At 40.6% G+C, this 19,434-nt stretch overlaps 1 protein-coding gene across 1 annotated transcript in view; it reads left to right on the forward strand.

The window, feature by feature from the left end:
- The first annotated feature begins 3,344 nt into the window (after window positions 1-3,344).
- Crb1 (crumbs cell polarity complex component 1) overlaps window positions 3,345-19,434 on the forward strand; it is a 91,016-nt gene continuing 74,926 nt past the window's right edge. The window contains exon 1 of the mRNA XM_055624743.1: window positions 3,345-3,519. The gene's annotated coding sequence lies outside the window, so the exon portion shown is untranslated. The remainder of the gene's footprint in view (window positions 3,520-19,434) is intronic.

Genomic DNA, 19,434 nt, shown 5'->3' on the forward strand with positions numbered 1-19,434 from the left:
TTGAAGTAGGCAACTATACAAGCAAATAAACACATCATTAAAGGTTGTCAAAAGAGCAATGGAAGAGAAAGACTGAGCGACATGACAGAAAACCAAGGCAGCTTATTGTGCTGTGATCTAAGTAAGAAGCAAAGTCTGAAAGCTGAGGAAGAGTCGGCCAAGAAAAGGCTTGGGAAAAAATTTCCCAGGAGGGAAGGGAATATTTGCTAAGGCTGTGGGGTAGGAAGCGTCTGCAGAGAGGAAGAGGGAGAGCTGGGTGAGGAAGGGGCACTGGGATGCAAAGAGCCCGTATTTCAAGGGAGCTCTTAGCTCATATTGAGGATCTTGAATGTTATCCTAGGTGAAAACAGGAAGCCATTTTTATTATTTTAAAGTGAAATAAAGGTTGTGACTTAATTTCCAAGTTTTTCGATTTAGGGTTATAAATTTCACCTTAAAAAATAAGTTTCTCAGTGAACTTAAGTTAACATTCCAGATGTCACTCGTGCTGTAGGTCTGTGTTCCTTGAAGGACTCCAAGCACTTGTTAAACCAGCTTGCAGAATAGCATCATGTCAGTGTTCCAGTAAACTTACATTTGGGGGTTAGCTCTACACACAGCACAGCATATAAGGAAATCCTTCTAATGGATAAAACAGGAAAATGACATAAAACATTTTGGGGATCAAATATATTTAACTTGCTGGTAACTATGGAAAAGTAACTAAAACAACATATTGTGAAAAATGTGTATTTTGTGAAAGCACATGTTCAAGAGGCATTCATATCCACTTGTTGGTTATGTATACCCTAGTGGCATCTGTTAAACTTGGCTGCATGATAATCAAGCATAACCTGTAACACGGAAGTTCCATTTTCAGGCCTCAGCTCCAAGGCTTTATCTAGACACATAACATCGCATTGTAAACTGCATTACAAGCTGTATATGAATGCTTACCCTGGGACACCTCCACATTTGGGACGCCTAAAGCTATGTGGACAGTATGAGTTAGATCTGTCTTAAGAACTTAAGAGTAAACAAAGCAAGCCATGAAAGGTCACATGTGAAACAATTCTTTTATGTTAAAGCTCCATCTCCACTCACTAAAGCCATGTTTTTAAAAGGGTACACATATGTGTAAAGACACGGAAGCCGATTGAATGAGGAAATTCCTTTTGTGTTTGATATTTTAGTTTCTTATAAAGTGATAAGCCATTTATTTTTAAATTCTTGGCGAGAATGATATGACCTAGCTCAACCTCGGAAGGTATAAGGTAATCTTCTGTATGCTGGATGATAACTCTGACCTTACTCTGACCTTTGAGGGGAATCTTAGGGTTTCTATTGCTGTGATGAAATGCCGTGACCAAGGCGACCTGGGGAGCGGGAAGTGTTTATTTGTTCACACTTCCACATCTAGTTCATCAGTGAAGGCAGGAACAGGTCAGGAAAGTGGAGGCAGGAACTGTTGCAGAGACCATGATGCAGTGTTCCTTACTGACCCTCTGACACTCTAGCTCATGGCAAGTTGACATAAAACTGGCCAGCACAAACTGATTCCTTGTTAACTTGACATACAAGCATACCACTCTTAAACTATTACCTTTCCTTTTTTGTTGATCCCCATGATCACACTTTATTATAAATACCCCAATATAAAACATTTTACAAACTTAAAAAGTCCAAGTCTTACAAATTCAAACACCTTAAAAGTTCAATCTTTTTAAAATATCAAAATTTCTTTCAAAATCCAGTCTCTTTTAAAATCTAAGTTCACTCATGTGTTGGTGCCTATAAAAAAAAAGTTAAATACTTTCTTGTTTCAAGTGGGGAGAACCATGGACATATCAAAAGCACAGCAAAATTCCAACAGTATAAATCACTCAATGTCCGGTAACCGGTTGGCACTCATGATCTTCTGGACTCCTCCAACGGGCTTGGATTACTTCTCTGACTCTTCGCTCTGCAAACACACAGACTGTCTCCTGGGCTACTTCTGGCTCCATGCCACACCTGCTGCTGTTCTTGGTGGTTGTCCCTTGGTATTGGCATCTCCAAAACCCTGGGGTCTTCTGCTGCAACTGTGCTGCGCTCTCCACCATTGCCTTTCCCGGACTTTTCTTCAAGGACTCCAGCCTTGATACACAGTGCCAAACCGCAGCTGCTCTTCATGATACCTTCGTGCCTTCCAAACCAGTACCGCCCGGGGATTCTTACACTACAACGTTCAGCTGCAGGCATGAAGTATAACTCTGGTAGCCTTTGGAATACAGCTTTCATGTGTTGCCTTGGAGTCTCAGGAAACACTTCTCAGAAAATTTCGCTTCCATACTGCTGATTTCTTGTTAACCACTGCTAATATCTCAGCTCCAGCTAACCAGCATCAATTGTCTCAGTAAAGCAAATATTTAACTTCAGTTGTTACTGGAAATCTTGTTAATGGCATCTGATTCTTCAGCACCAGCTAGCCAGAACCACGGATTCTTAACTCAAAACAGCAAACATCCCTGATAGAGTCATCAAGAAACTTTCAAACTTCCCCCTGAAACTTCGTAAGTCGGGCTCTGATGTCTGCCTTTCTTTGAACAAACTCCAAACTTACCTTCCAAACTTCCACAGCTTTTTGAGCCCAAAGTTCCAAAGTCTTCCATAATTCTCCCCCAAACAACATGGTCGGGTCTGCCACAGCAATCGCCAAGTTCTATCTTACTCTAACCTATAAGGGGTAACTTAGGGCTCCGAATGCTGTTAAAGCAACGTGGAAAGGAAAGGGTTTGTTCGGCTTACACTTCTACATCTCCTCCATCATTGAAGGGACACAGGGCAGAAACCTGGAGCCAGGAGCTGATGCTGAGGCCATGGAGGGGTGCTGCTTGCTGGCTTGCTCATTCCTCTTTGATGACTCTAGCCTGTGTCAAGTTGACAAAAACTAGGCAGCAAAATGGACTCAGGGTTGGCTATGTGGGTATTACTGACTTTTCAGATACTCTCTTTAAAAAGTTTTATTTTAAAAAGGATTATTTGCTAAATTGGACTCCTTAAATTGAACACTTCGTGGAGTGTTCAAATTAAATGATAGTTATGTTGAAATTCCATTTTATTTCAAGCCTTACTAATTAAACCTTTCTAAAAATTATTGACCAAAATCATGCATCTTTTAGATTTATTATGTATCCCTTATCATTGCTACTAGAATCTGTTTCCATGTTGCGTCCTCTTATCGGCTTCCCCCGCCAGCTTCTTGAGAGTGGGCACCTTGTTAATTGGCACCGGCACAGTGGTGAACCTGCTTTAAGACCTGCGCCCGGCATTTCCTGAGCTTTGACTCAGCAGCTTCTTCACACTTTCATCTTGCAGGATACGCAGGTGCCCTGTGCGAGACGGACATAAATGAATGCAGTAGCAACCCCTGCCAATTTGGAGGGCAATGCGCCGAGCTGTCCTCGCAGGATCTGTACGGACACACTGCTGGCTTGCCTCCCTCCTTCAGCCACCGTGGAGCCTCAGGCTACGTTTGTGTCTGTCAGCCCGGATTCACAGGTGAGGCGAACGAAACAGGAACCGACTCCCGGTGTTCTACAGCAGAGAATGGGTGTAATCAAATGGCTAATTAGGAGTAAAACCTGTGCGGCATAAACTTTGGTGCCGTGGCACAAAGGGTCCCCCTAGTGGGCATGAGAAATATCTTGGATCACATGTAACTCCTTAACTCATGTGGAAAAAGTAAAGATGGAGATGGAAATGGATAAAATGAAAAATGTTTCGCCGAGAACTGCTGTCCATCTCAAATCCTTCACCCTAGAAGTAAATACTATCAAAAATTTTGTTTGAATTTGAGAACGTTCAGTTTTATGATTTAATCAAATTAGGTAGCATTATAGCTATGACTATGTGCACGAAGAACAATTATATAGTTTAAAATAATCTTGCTCAACTGTTCTGCAGCTAAAGTCGATTAAATATCAAATTTCAGTGGCTTCTCTTTTGAAGCACCTTCTCTAAACCTGAAGGTCCCTGCATGTCTGTCTATTTTCCACTGAAAAGAGGCATTTGTATCTGTTATTTATGCTGAAACTTCCAGAACTTTTGAAGTGGCCCTTCAAATTGTTGATACGTAGTAATTTACCCACAACTGTTAGATGCCAGAGAGAAAGGCAATCATGATCTACTTTTCTACCTATCTTTTTTTCTCCGTGGATTAAATATGGGCTTTAGCTGCTCTTGAGGATGCCTGGAAAAAGCTAATGGTGAATATAAACCAATGAGGTCCTCTTACACCTAGGATTCTTTTGATTTTACTATTTCATATTTGAAGCGAGTTGACTTTGATTTGTGATGGGGTTTTGGTCTAGTTGCTGTAGGAGCTTTGTCTGGTATCAGCATCAGGATAAAACACATACTCTCTGATCAGTTTCTAACATATGTGCTTTTACCACAATTTTTAAGGGGTATGAAAATAAATTGTGTAATGTATCTTATTTTCCAATAACATTGGCCTGTAGAAATCATTATGAGGTATGAACATATAGGTTTGGCTGCATTGTATTTTTGTAGCTATCTCAATCCTTAAGAATAATTCATTATTCCATTTCTATTCCACACTCTTACCTCCTTTTTTTCTTTCAAAGTTATTTGATTTGGGTAGATTGATACATTTTATACACTTACTTTGCATTCTTCTTGGAACAAAGTAGAGATTATATTTCAGTAATCCCAAATATTAAGTTTTGGATAATGCAAAGTAGATACAGTGAAAGCGAGAAACCATTGTTGTATTGCCGTACCAGAAAAGCAATATGGCTGAACAAGAGGAGGAATGCCAGAAAAGTCAGAATTAATGAAAAGCTGACAATAGTGTCTATATTAGTTAAAACATCCTGGCTGCTCCCAATTTCTGAAGCTTACTAAATTAGTATTTTTTTTACTATGTGGAATGCCGAAATTGTGTTCCCATCATCAATCTTCATCCAGTGGTGGTTAATGATAAACCACTAGAGAAGGAAAGTAGAATGTGTGGTCTCAGGTGCTTTATGAGCCAAGTAATGAACAGCCCTTTCTCCTACTTCCATTGGTCAAAATTCAGTCATAAGTCACATTTAACCACACAAAAGATGAGAATCATGCTATACGGTGTATCCAAAACAGAGAGAAAGCAATTTCCACGAGTGAACACGTGTTCATTCTACGTTTTAGAGTCATTGTATCTCTGGAGGTGGAGGACGTTGATCTTTCTACCAGTGTTCAGTGACCCTATGTATGTAGCTAGGGTCTCCAAACCATAACTAGCTTTGGAGATGAGGGCACAAATTCACACTATTTGCTCCTGCTGTACCAAGCCCTGCTTTCACTACTAATTTATTTTACTTCTGTTTCTTTCATTTTCTTAAATCAACCCATTGAAATACTATTAGTGGTTTCACACACTGTTTAATAATGTTGATGTTTAAACAGGGAGAGGCCCATGTTTAATTTACCAAGTTCCCCCAAGGGAACCCTTTGTATTTCCACCAGCAATGTTTAAGTATTTGGTTTCTTCAAATTTCCTTAGACTTCAGTTGTTGAGCAAACGCCTGCTCTGTATTATAGAGCTGGAATTTCCATGTTTGTCCACCAGATCCTGCAGATTGTGTTGCCCACACATTCTGTACCTTTACCAATATTCTGTCTGGACGGCTTACTTGCCAGGCCACAGAGGAAGATGATGCAGCCAGCCTTGATAAGACCTGATTAGCTAGGGTCAGATAGTAGGGGAGGAGGTCCTCCTCTAGCAGGGGCCTAGGGAAAGGGCATAGTGGGAGGGGAGGGAGGGCGGGACAGGGAGGAGACAAGGGAGGGGACTACAGCAGGAACACTAAGTGAATAAATTGTAATAAATAAATATATAAATTAAATTTTTAAAAAAAGACTTGAAATCCCAGCCTATGGTGGCATATTTGTGCTTCTTTAATGCTCTATCAAATTTTGTTTCATGTAGTTTTGAAGTTCTGTTGTGTGGTACATTTATACATTTATAGTCATTGTATCTGGGGGGGGAGGGGGGAGGCTGATCTTTTTGCCATTATACAGTGTTCTCATGTATGTATCTACTTTGACACCTCTTTATGGAACGCTACTGTAACCACCCTTGGAATTTACCGTAGGTTCCATGTTATATCTCTCCCTACTCTTCTGTTCTCCACCTCCCTGTGCCACTGAATTTGTAGTTCCTTGTAAACACTATGTTAAACAGAATATTATTGAGCTGGTTTTAAAATTTTATTCCATCAGTCTTTCCTTGTGGCTAGCATATTTAGATAATTTTACTTTTTAGTGTATTACAGATAATCTATTCTTTGTTTTCTGCTTGATTGGTATTTTTCTTCACTTGACTCATTTTTAAGATTCCATCTTGATTTTATTTATCATATGTCATATAAATTTCATATTAATTTTTGTGCTTGTCTTATCAGTCTTCCACTGCTCTGAGGTAAAGCGTAGAATCTTGACATCTCCTTAGGCCCTTTCACTCTCCTCACATTAGGGTATCATTGTTTGAAGGATCAGATGATCTTACAAATTTTATTTTAATCACTAATGTGATTTTTAAAAACATGATATTGCCTATATTTTACTCTCTATTTTTTTTTTTCTTTTCTCCTATGGCCTCAATTTTTTTGTTCATTTTTTTTTTCTGTTCATTAAAGAGCTTCTAATTTTAGGTTGACTCACTGATAGTGATGGCTTCTTTAATTTTTCTTGTCTGAGAAAGAACTTATTGTCTACTCATTCTAGAAGGAGAGTTTTCTATACATAGAATTTATTTATGACAGTATGTATATATATATATATAATTTATTTAGGACAGCTAATTTTATTTAAAAGTATATGCTACTTTCTTCTGCCCTCCATAGTCTCTTTTTAATATAGTACCTTTTCATTTACTCTTTGAGAATTTCATACATGTATACAAATATATTTGGATCATAGTCTTCCTCCCACTCCCAACTCTTCCTGGGGCCCTTTCCTGGCATCTCCCAGCTAATCTCATGTCCTGCCCCTCTTAAGTCACTGAGTAAATTCATGCTGTCCATAGGTACATTAGTCTGGAGCTATCAACTGGAGCATGGTTATTCAACCAGAGGCCAAGCTCCTAATGACAACTGACTCCCTCCACTAGCACTCAGTAGCTCTTCAGCAAGGGTTTGGAGCTCACATACAGCTTTTCTATCAATGATGCAATGCTAACTGTCTTGATCTTCAGCAACTCTTGCTCAGGTAACCACAACTTCTGTATATTCATGAGCAAAAGATCTGTCTTATCCTGAAAATAGTCTTTCATCCCAGTCCTCCCTGACCTTTGGCCCCTCATCTGATATTCCCTGGGTCTTGGGGAGGTAATGTATGATATGTATGCCTCATTTAGAGCAAAGTACTCTATAGATGTGTATTCTTTACACGTTGATAGTTGTTAACCTCTGTGTTAACTACCCTCAACTACACAAAGAAAATTATCAGGTGAGGACTGAAAAGTCATGCTAATCTAAAGGTAGAGAGATGATATTTTCAAGACAGTTTGTTGTTTTGAGCACTTAGCAAAATATTAGTAAGCTCACCCTTGGAGCCTATAAGTTCTCCAGATGAGAATTCTTGGCCAGAATAACAGTGCCAATGAATAGGTACTTAATTCCAATAGGGCTTAATTCCAATCAGAAAGCAATTGGTTGTCTTTATAACATTTATGCCATTATTGCACCCATTGCCTTATCTTGCCAGCTATTCAAGGTAGATTACAGAGTTTGCAGCTAGGTAAAATTGCTGATGACTATTTTCCCACAGAAGCTTACATAGTACCTTTCTGGACTATGAAAGTTAGCCAAAGGGTAAAAGCTTCCAAATCAGTGACCGTTTTATTCTACATGTCTTGTGACCAAAGTGTGTGGTATCTTCTAATACTAAGGATGATTGAAAAGACATATAAAAACCTGCTTTCTTATAAACTTCCTGAAAGATATACATATGTAAGAATTAAAATGTGGGGCATCTGAAAAAAAGATAGCCAAGCTTCTGCATGTGGGTCCCTCTATGATGGGAAATGTGTGATGGAGAAATGGAAGACGGAGTACATGATGGAGAGATGGGGGAGAAAGTGACACCAAGGGGTCCATACACTATGGAAAAAAGGAACTGAGACTCAACAGCAGTGAGGAAGAGAAGGATATGAGGAGCCTGGGAGCAACCACATAAGGCCATGGTATGGTCCTGGCCTGGACTGCCATCAGGGACCATGTCTGGGTCCATGGTTCTACTGCATCTGGGTTCTGTGTCAAAGTCTGTAGTATAAATTACCAGCAAAGGCCATGAGCCCGTGGTCTGGGCTGCCACCAGACACCATGTGGTTGTCTGAGCTTGGTGCTGCTGCAGGGGGAGGCGAGCATGCTGATCTGAGTGACTTGCACTGCCACCTGAGGCCATGGGACAGCAGCCTGTGCCCATGTCTGGTTCTGTGGTCCTATGGCAGTTGATGTCCCAGGTCTATGTTACCACCAAAGGCCAAGCAGATATCCCTGGTCTGGACTGAGGTGCAAGGCACTGTGCTGAGCTGGCCCTGGCCCGGGCAGCACAGAAGAGCTGACCCTGGTGGCATGGGGGTGGGTGAGCTGACCCCATGGCATGAGGGCAGAACTGTAATGCTGAGTGAGCTAGCTGGGGTAGTACTGGAGAGCTCGCCCTGGTGATGCGGGCACAGGAGAGCTGGTGTGCTGACTAACTCAGCTACTCCGCAGGCCCAGATTCAGAGTTTTGATCTGCTGGAGCACGTGAAAGGACCAGCCCCGCAGATCCAAAGCTGCAGGACTCATTGCAATGAACATTTGCAAGTAAAGCTGTGTGGACAGAAGGGTACACTGTGTGACACACTGTGACACACCACAGCTTCCACAACAAGCTTTTTGTCTGTTTGTGTTTAGTCTATCTTATTCTGTTTTGGAGAGGAGGTTGCAAAGGCAGGGGCAGATATGAAGGGACAGAAAGCTGAGTGGGATTTGGGTTGCATGATATGAAATTCACAAAGAATCAATGAAAAGGTTTTTTGTTTGTTTTTAAGAATTTAACTAGAACTGCCAGACATGGGGGATTACGCTCCTCCCAGAAGCCAAATAAAAACCTCTCGTCAGGTATGGGATGGCTCCTCTCAGGTTGTTCATGAGGGTTGTCTCAGAAAATACCAAATTCAAAGATTGATGACAAGAGAGAGTTTCTAACGGGACACCCTCTGTCATTGAGGAGGTGGGGTTCTTTGTTTTCAGCTTTAGTTTTGTCTTATTTTTCCTTCTTTAGTTTTCAGAAGTTAATTGAGAACATGCTTTCATGTTTCTGTATTTGAGTCTGTCCTACCAGTGATATACTCAGTATGCCAACAGGCGTCTAGTTGCTGTGGCAACCTGCTCTGAGTACTCCACCCCATAAGAAAGTTGATTTGGGTTTGTGGTTGCAGTCCGAGGACTTGATGTGTTGTAATAAGGGGACGTCATGGTGGGCAGTGCGTGGCAGAGGAGGCAGCCTCATTTTATGGCAGCAAAAAAATAAGAAAGAAAAAAAAGAGGAGGATCTGGGATTCTATTGTTCCGTACGATGCAGTGTTCTCAACACCCAGACACTAGACTCCATTCTCCAATATTTCCTCGCATCAGTGGGTCATAGCACAGTGACCAGGCTTTTTACGTGCAGGCCTTGGGGGGGTGGGGCTGGGTGCTCATCAAACCATAGCACTCAGATTTTCAAATCTTTGGGGTTTTTGGTGGTTTTTTGTTTGTTTGTTTTTTGCTAAATTTTTAGACAATTTTTCTTTGAATAGTCTATCAACTCCACATTCTTTTCCTGCTCCTAGAACAATGACCATATAAATTTCCTGTCTTTTACTGTTTTTATAAAAGTTCCTACATTCCCTCCTTGCCTTTACTGTTATCACTTCATTGCTCAGACTGGGAAAATTCTGTTGTCCTGTCCTCAAACTAATTCCCTTTCACCTCTTTTTTTAATGAACCTATCCAAGGAATTATTTCTTCCATTGTATTTTGTAACTATACAATTTTCACTTATATGTGCCATGCTTCTAATAATTAACACTGCTCTTACTTAGCTCATACTGTGGAACTCCTACTGTCTCTGCTGATGGTCCTTGAATGGCTAGTAGTTGTTTCTCTATTGGTGGGGTTAGGATAATGTGTGTGTGTGTGTGTGTGTGTGTGTGTGTGTGTGTGTGTGTGTGTGATATGCACATCATAATATTATAGGATAGGTTTCTACATGGCTTTCTCAAAGGTATTGAGTTGCTTGTTCTTCTCTGTTGCTAATCAAGCATTGCCATGAGCTTCCCAATGCCTCTGTAATGTGGAACACATCTCTTCATAGAGGTGAGAAGTCCCAGGGCTGCTGAGGTAAGTAAGGAAAGATACCCATCTGCTAGGAAGACTCCCCTACCCTACCAGAAACATTCTCCATGCAGGAGTCCCCCAAGAAAGAATATCATGCTATAGCACTGGCTTGGCACTTGGTGGTCCTTAAATGGTTAAATTGTATGTCTTCGCTGGTAGGACTGGGTTAAAGGTCCATGGGGATAAAGAGGTTTCTGTGGCTGGCAAGTGTTGTGATAGACTGGGAATACGGATCTGTGGCATAGTCCCTTTTGCTGAGGTCTTCCAGGCTGATGGATCTGATAGAAGTGGAAGCATTTCGTGGGTTGCTGTGGTAGAAAAAAGATTAGACAAGTAGTAGATAAAAATATATTTGTGTTCATGATGCCAGACAGAATTTAGTAGAAATGATAAGAGCCTAAATGATCAATAAATTAGTATTTTATGCAAGTGCATGCCCTGTGTATGAAAATTGAAAGAGGTTCTGATGACCTGTGTTTCGTCCTTGAACTATCTTCTCCAACATGAATTTGAAACTCTTCACTTATATTTTAAGTATCAATGCTTCATTTGGTTCCTCAACATATAGTTATATGACTAGCTTTAACAAGTGTCCCAACCATTTCATAATGAAGTCCTACTTTCAACTCTGTCTCATCAACTCCAAATAGCATCTATTCCAACTAAGAAGAAAAGAATTGGCATCTCTGGAAAGCTACATTGTCGCTGAGCTGCTTCACCCATCTGCTCTCTGAGTGGAAAGAACTGAGGTGGGCAGCAGGGGATCCTGAATATCCTGGCTTCAAACCTAGAAGCGGGGTTCTTCAGAAAACACCCGATGAGAGCCACCTGGCAGACTGATTGCACACAGAGCCCCGGGCCTTGGGTTCAACTGCTTTACGCACACTGTTGCTAAAAATGTATTCATTTTCCTTATTAAAGCCTGTGCCCGTGTAAAAATTAATTCCTGTTCATTACCCAAGTCCAACTAAAATAGCCATATAAGGCCAAGCTTCATCTGGAGCTTCACACACCACGAAGCAGTGAGGCTTATGACATAGTCAACGTCTCCTGGTGAAGTGAAATTTCCAAGAGAACTTGTCCTTCTGCTGAAAACATCTTAGGTTCTTAGAGATCATTTCTTAGAGGCTTTTTTTAGGATTAAAACTTGAGGATATAGGTTCTAAGTGACTGAATGGATTTATTTTTTGAGTTACGGCTTCACTCTGCAACCCTCGCCTACCTCAACTTCACCATGCTCAGTGTAGACCAAGTAGGTCTTGAACTCACAGAGACCAGCCTGATGCTGCCTCCAGACTTCTGGGATTAAAGTATGAGCTACTACAACTGGTCCTACTGAACAGATATTTTATACACGTAAAAATTCTAACTCTAAATACCAAATGTTCTGGACAAGAGAATGAATGAGTCATGAAACAGGGTCTAAAGCTAATTTGTTTTCGTTTCAACTCTATCACAGTTTTTCTTTTATTTCTTTAACAGTCTCTCTCTCTCTCTCTCTCTCTCTCTCTCTCTCTCTCTCCTGTGTGTCTAGGATATGTGACTACATATATAATTGGTAGTAAAAGTGTACAACCCTAAGTGAAGTTCCATGCCTCCAGCATGGCCATTCTAAGTGTACAGAAGGTCACTGAAATGGATAAAATATGGAACTGGGCAAGTGAATGGCAACTTTGATCCTGCTATGTTGTATCTTGAGTTCATTACAATCAATTGACTTTAATTAGAGATCAAACATTGTTTCACTATCCTTATATACTTAATAAAAAATTTCACTAGCTCCATCCACTTCATTTTCTTTGGCCTATACTGAAGTTGATTCTATAAGCAAAACTCCTGGCATTGTGTATAAGTACATTTCTTCTTGTGTGTGTGTGTGTGTGTGTGTGTTTTTAATCTATGTTTTCTGTAAGAATTACGTCACATGTACAACTTCTTTGCACACAGATTAATTTTGAAAAGCACACTTGTTGAATGATTACTGCCAGGTATAAAAATATGAAAGCAAGGGGACAAATTCATTGGCCATGATTTAGAAAAGTAAATAGGGTGGGAGGACTAGATCTATTGGTGAGACCAGATGACAGAGTCTGTAACCATTTTGTTGAGGGCCTTGGTCACTTAATCAGCTGAGATTTCTAATGTCAACCACAAGCCACTCAAGATAGAGGAAGGCTTGTGAGTAAATAATCAGCAGATAGACACCAACTGTGAGATCCATATGTTGACCAACAAGTCTGAAAAAATAATCATCCCACCACAGGTGGCACCTTCAAGACTGAAAACCTGACCCATGGATATTTTATATAAGGATTTGTTTTTGTGTGACAGATAGGGTCACCCACACTGTAAAGAGCTCAAGGGAGGGTGGTGCTTTCTAACTATAGTAAGGTGCTTGTTAGAGTGAAAACTTGAAGAAAAATTTCAAAGACAAGTCTTAGGACCCTGGGAACTGTGCCTTCAGTAGAGCACACTACAAGCCCTCATTAACAAAGTTTGCTGCTCAGGACCCATCTTGACATTTCTGTAAGTTGTCTTTAAGCATCTGTGTTATTTATAGGAACACTATTCATGGCTACCGTTTGACCTGACCTTTAGTTCTAAATAGCCGTTTTATAGCAACTTTTTGCTGGTAGAATGTTTTTTTCTGACATCAGCACATGCAGCATCCCAGAAGCCCCTGCCTTTTGCTACATCCTTCCTAAACTACAATGTATTTATTCACCACGTGTCAGCTCAAGGGAAAGTTTTTAAAACCTTGGGATGACCAGTTCTCTTACTGAGTTATTGGCTATTGCCTTCCTAAAGCATGTTTTGTTAGACCTTGTGTTAGTTAGCTTTAATAGGAATACTGTTGGTAGTATATATATATATATATATATATATATATATATATATATATATATATATATATATATATAAAAGACAGGGGAGGAGGAAGGAAGAGAAAGAAATACCAAAGATAATAAACTTGTAATAAAAAAGGTTTATTCTAGCTCTTGGTTTAAAAGATGTCAGTTCATGATTGACAGTTAATGATTGTGTTGGTCCTCCGTCAAGCAGCGTGTCATAGCTGCAGCATTCCTCACACCTGATCACCTCAGGACCAGGACATGAAGAAAAGCAGAAAAGGAAGATGGATATCTAGCCCTGTAACAATCTCTTTGTGTCTATGGCCAGCTCACCCAAGACTGTCCCTTCAATGTGTTCACCAAATAGGACAATTCTTCCTCTTCCAACTTCTCTACCCCTACAAGCAATTTGAATGTGGCTGGAGAAAATTTCACATGCCACACACTAAAGCAAGTGTTACTTTAAGTGTATGACCCAAAAGCACCAATGGACGTTTGTCACCAGAATACGACCTTTTCAGAGTTCTGCTTTTCAAGACATCCCTTAGATATCTTCTCTGTAAGTTTCTGACATTTCTTCCCTCTTTGTTACTTTAAATTGATTATTGTTTCTAATCTTTTTTTTAGTTTTTTATTTAACTTTTATTAATTACACTTTATTCATTTTGTATCCCCCATAAGCCCCTCCCTCCTCCCCTCCCATCCGATCCCACCCTTCCTCCCCTTTCTGCATGCATGCCACTCCCCAAGTCCACTGATAGGGGAGGTCCTCCTTTCCTTCTTTCTGATCTTAGTCTATCAGGTCTCACCAGGAGTGGTTGCATTGTCATCTTCTGTGGCCTGGTAAGGCTGCTCCCCCCTCAGGGGGAGGTGATCAAAGAGCAGGCCAATCAGATTATGTCAGAGGCAGTCCCTCTTCCCATTATTATGTAACTCCTTGGTTGGAGTATGAGTCTCTGGGAAGTTTCCTGTGTTCAAATTTTTTTGTTCTGTTGCTCTCCTTGTGGAGTTCCTGTCCTCTCCAGCTCTTACTATTTCCCACTTCTTACATAAAATTCCATTCACTCTGCCCGACAGTTGGCCATCAGGCTCAGCATCTGCTTTGACAGTCTGCAGGGCAGAGGCTTTCAGAGGCCCTCTGTGGCAGGTTCCTAGGTTGTTTCCTGTTTTCTTCTTCTGGCTTTCAGAGGCCCTCTGTAGCAGGTTCCTAGGTTGTTTCCTGTTTTCTTCTTCTTCTGATGTCCGTCCTCTTTGCCTTTCAGGATGGGGATTGAGCATTTTAGTTAGGGTGCCTGTCTTTTGCTTAGCTTGTTTAGATGTACACATTTTAGTGGGTTTCTCCTATGTTGTATGTTTATATGAGTGAGTATATACTGTATGTGTCTTTTTGCTTCTGGGACAACTCACTCAGGATGATCCTTTCCAGGTCCCACCATTTATATTGTTTCTAATCTTACAAGAGAAAAACAACCACCTTGGTTTTCCTCCAACAAATGCATCAACCATTTATTTTATTCTCTTTACAAGCCTGTAAGTCATCCTGTTTCTGTTTTGTGAATGCTGGGAGAGCAAATAAGACTTGGACTGGAAAAACCAGGCAAAGCACAGAACATGAGTACTGTATTAATTCTTCTCCTCGCTGTGCCAAATACCTGGTAAAATTATCTTATAGGAAGAAAGATTTATTTAATTCCTGGTTCATGGATAGGGACCATCATGGCTGAGCAGACATGGTGGCTGCTAGCTCTCCTTGTGAAACCTGGGGCTGGCAGCATGGCTTGTTGCAAATGCACATTAGGAAGCATAAAGAGCTCCCCTGGAAATGAGTTGGGGTATAAAGTTCTCAGAGACCATGTGCCAGAGAACAACAATTCCAAGTTAGACTCCTCCTCATAAAGCCTCCCCAGACAGCACCATCCCCTGGTGACTTTCTGCTTAAATTTATGAGCCTAGGAAACATTTCAGAGCTAGCCCATAGCGTGCACCCCAATTTATGTCAATTACTCCTGTACTTGCACAGAATTAACAATGTGCACTTGGCAGACCTGTGTCACAGTTAAGTATAACTGAGATGAGGAGTTTCCCTTCATCCGGGCAGTCTTCTTTCACACCTACACGGAGACAGTGAATTACCCCTAAAGTAGCTTGTTCCAAAACTGCCATAGTAAACAGTAGTCAGGAATTGCATCTTGAAATTTCCAGCAAGACTTACAGGGATGCACAAAGCCCATGATGGAGATCGCCTCTTCCATCAGTGCATCCCTTGACCCCACATCTTATGGCAAGGATACCCCATTTAAGACCCTACTTAATCTGAATGGCAAAGCTCTATTGAATTAGATTAATGCCATTGTTTAAATAAGTATGTTATCAGAGTACTATAAGCAACAAAACTAGGTCAACTTGTAGTATTGATTTCAACTCTATCCCATAGGACTGTGAACTTAGAAAATTATAAATCATCCCCCACACACTAGTAGGTTTTATTTCAGATAGCTAGACTGTAGTCAAAAGGCAGTGTTATTCATTGGACCCACAGGATAAAGATAGGAGCAGTAACTTCAGAGGCAGCATATGAGCAATCCTGCAAAGTAGAGCTGCTACTGAAGAAGATATGAGGTTCTTGTGCTCACAGATAGCCCCAGGGAAAACAGCAATGTTAAACATGCAAGCTTTCCTCTTCAGTGGAAGCAATTTATTTAATAACCTGGAAATCTTTACTGTCTATATGGTATTATGTTTATCTAAGAGATGACACTTTTGTAAGTTAAGTCACTTCCTGAGTGAGTTGTCCCAGAAGCAAAAAGACACATACAGTATATACTCACTCATATAAACATACAACATAGGAGAAACCCACTAAAATGTGTACATCTAAACAAGCTAAGCAAAAGACAGGCACCCTAACTAAAATGCTCAATCCCCATCCTGAAAGGCAAAGAGGACGGACATCAGAAGAAGAAGAAAACAGGAAACAACCTAGGAACCTGCTACAGAGGGCCTCTGAAAGCCAGAAGAAGAAAACAGGAAACAACCTAGGAACCTGCCACAGAGGGCCTCTGAAAGCCTCTGCCCTGCAGACTGTCAAAGCAGATGCTGAGCCTGATGGCCAACTGTCGGGCAGAGTGAATGGAATTTTATGTAAGAAGTGGGAAATAGTAAGAGCTGGAGAGGACAGGAACTCCACAAGGAGAGCAACAGAACAAAAAAATTTGAACACATGGAACTTCCCAGAGACTCATCCTCCAACCAAGGACTATTCATGGAGATAACCTAGAACCCCTGCACAGATGTAGCCCATGGCAGTTCAGTGTTCAAGTGGGTTACATAGTAATGGGAAGAGGGACTGCCTCTGACATAATCTGATTGGCCTGCTCGTTGATCACCTCCCCCTGAGGGGGGAGCAGCCCTACCAGGCCACAGAAGATGACAATGCAGCTACTTCTGATGAGAACTGATAGTCTAAGATCAGAAAGAAGGAGAGGAAGACCTCCCCTATCAGTGGACTTGGGGAGGGGCATGCATGCAGAAAGGGGAGAAAGGGTGGGATCGGATTGGGAGGGGATGACGGAGGGGCTTATGGGGGGATACAAAATGAATAAAGTGTAATTAATAATAAAAAATAATAAAAAGAAAAAAGTATATTCAACCAAATGTACATTATTTTTTTTACATTATTTTTATGATGCAGAATCATGCTGACTCAATAGTCACTTCCAGGTAGCTGAATCATAGTTAAGTTTGTGTCTCTTGATCTCTATACAATATGGGATTGCTGCATCATGTTACTGTCAGCTTATTCTTCAGGGGAAAATAAAAACCTTCAGGCTCATGGCTGGTCAAAGCAGAGTAATACGCTTTTAAAAATAAATGTATATAACCCCTTGTCCTTCTTATCTTGATCATGTATTGGCTATTGGAGGTGGATATTGGGAGATAAATCTTTCCCTGCAATGGCCACACTTAATTTAACCTCTTACCAGTTTGGATCTATTGAAAATCTATAGCAAATAGAATCACTTCATTATTAGCACAATTCGTTGTACTCTGAATAATTACTGATTCAACCACTACAGATTCTTTGTCTGCTGCACGAAGCCCCAAGGATTGCTGTGCATTTCTGTCACCATGGCCCCCCCCCATAGCAGACTGAACAAAACCAATATAAGTAGAATCTTATCCTCTGTGTGACAGTTTCATTCAGATTGACAAGGAGCACAATTGGCATCACTCACTGTCACCCATCTTTGAGAATTGTGATGTAGCTTGAATTATAGTCGAGTCGTATTTCTGTCTGTCCACAAAACCATCCCAAAGGGTGCCTTTTGTTTGCTTGCTTGTTTAAAAAAGCATGTCATAGTACATCATATTTGTTGTCATAACTGTTGGGTCTGGAATTTAATTTTTATCTCATTTATAAGCAAATCAGTTAGCCTGATACTGTTTCTGGATTTGTGGTCACAGACAAGGGACACTGTTAATTTAGCATGGAAGACAGTATGAAAATCACATGAGGAGGTTCTTATTGCTTGCAACGTTAGAGGAAGGAAGGTCAGAAATTCAGTGCCATCTTTGAGGCCAGCCAGAGCTATATGAGACCTTGACTAAAATAAAAGGGGGTGGCATATGACCCTTGGTATTTTGCTCACACCTTAATAAATTGTCCCATGCCCTTGAGCATATGGACATTACTAATCAGACTCTAGGTTATTAATATCAATCAGCAACAAAGATGGGAAGTTAGAAGGGAGATGCAGTGGGCACTAGGTGCCCCTGGGGAAGGTAGTTGTGGGTGGATATGATCAAAACACAGGATCTACTGAAGAACCAGCCTGCATCCATCTTGGGCTTAAAATCCATCTTACAGTAAAGACAAACTAGGTTCATTCCTGTTTATGATTAAACCTCTGCTTCTCAAGACTTGGGCTATGCCCCATCTGAAACCGTAACTACAAATGGTTCTGTACTGCCTGTCACAGGAATGGCAATCATGTCCTTGTTTCAAAAAGTTGTTTATAAACATCTTGCCACCCTACCTTTGTTTCAAAAGATTGCATGACCACCTGTGGCTATCTTGCTATGACTATGGCTACCTTCTTATGCCCATTTGCAACCATGTCTTTGTCTGAAAAGGTCTAACTAACTCATATGTCCTGCTCCTATAATGCCACCTTGTGGAGAGGCATCTCATGTACGAAAAAATAAAAGAGCTTACTAATTACTTACTTTAATTAGTTTGGCCATGGTGATGTGGAAATGCACTTAAAGTATTTAATAAACATTGCAGCCAGTCCTGAAGAGACCTGATAAGCTAGGGTCAGATAGAAGGGGAGGAGGTCCTCCCCTATGAGTGGACTTGGAAAGGGGCAGGCAGGAGATGAGGAAGGGAGGGTGAGATTGGGAGGGGACGAAGGAGGGGGCTACGGCTGGGATACAAAGTAAGTAACCTGTGATTAGTATAAAAGATAAAAATTATTATAAAAAAGTACTTAATAGAGGTTTCACACACATCTTAGGACTCTTGGTAACACATATTAGCCAAACTTACAATGTCAGGAAAGTTTTGCCTGTAACAGTTAAAACTTTTTTTTTTTTTTAGGAAGGGTCCTTCATCCTCAGATATAATCCCTCAGCCAGATATAATTAGTAGGAGCTCAGAATCCTTGTTCCAGTTATAGCCCATGCCAATTTTGATAAATTAAATGTTCTATTCCAGCTGACATATCACAATTTGAAAAATGTGTTCTCTGTAGATCTGATTGATCCTCGGTTTGCAAAAGCATGTAACACCTTAGGTTTCCCAGGTCACTTCCTTCCAATAAAGAACTTAAGGATTTACAAAGAAAAAACTCAAAGGCAGTGTAAGTGCTTCTATTTTTGTGGGAAAGCCTTAGATTAAAATGAATTTTTTAAAAAGCCTGAAGGAACTATTTTTATGATTATATTTTGTAATGGATTACTTTACAGCTGCTGAACTTATTGCTGGGAAAGTGATTAGTATCATTTTTACAATAAAACACTTCGTATTTTATTTCTGCACTTGCTGCTACCTGCTGGCACTAGCTCTGAGCCCTGTGTGTATTTTTGTTCATTGTTTGTGATAAAAGTCATTCCACCTGTTGACTGTTTTAGGAGATCTCTCCTTGTTGAATTAGCTTTCAAGGCAAAGTCATAGTTCTGTGGACTATGAC

The sequence above is a fragment of the Psammomys obesus genome, unplaced genomic scaffold, assembly GCF_907164565.1.
Source record: "Psammomys obesus unplaced genomic scaffold, mPsaObe1.curated_primary_1811, whole genome shotgun sequence".
NCBI lineage: Eukaryota > Metazoa > Chordata > Mammalia > Rodentia > Muridae > Psammomys > Psammomys obesus.